Source organism: Arachis ipaensis, chromosome B08, assembly GCF_000816755.2.
Source record: "Arachis ipaensis cultivar K30076 chromosome B08, Araip1.1, whole genome shotgun sequence".
Lineage (NCBI taxonomy): Eukaryota > Viridiplantae > Streptophyta > Magnoliopsida > Fabales > Fabaceae > Arachis > Arachis ipaensis.
The window spans coordinates 729,566-729,970 of record NC_029792.2 but is presented as its reverse complement, the minus strand read 5'-3'; positions in this window follow the sequence as shown (position 1 = coordinate 729,970).

The following is a 405-nucleotide window of genomic DNA, read 5'->3' as shown; positions in this document are numbered from 1 at the left end:
ATTATAAATTAGAGTGAATACCCCATCCGATCCCTGACAATTATCTCGAAAGGACAACGAGACTCTCAAGAAAAAAAAAACACCAAATCCGACTCCTAATCTTTTTTTTGGGACAGATTAGCCCCTGTGAAAAAAACAACATTGACTTTTTTTTGGCACAGGAACCTCGTTGTCATTTCGAGATAATTGTCAGGAGCTGGGTTGAGTTTTTTTTGTCAAGGGCCTCGTTGTCTTTCAAAGTAATTGTCAGGGGCTGTTTTAGATTTTTCTCTATAAATTAAGATAGACGATTTTTTAAACTGTAATAAATATCCTTTAATAATAATAGTAAAATTACAAGCTCGGTAATTGACCAATTCGTTAAAAGAGGCAGGCTTAGGTTTTGATTGTTGTTAAATATGTTTA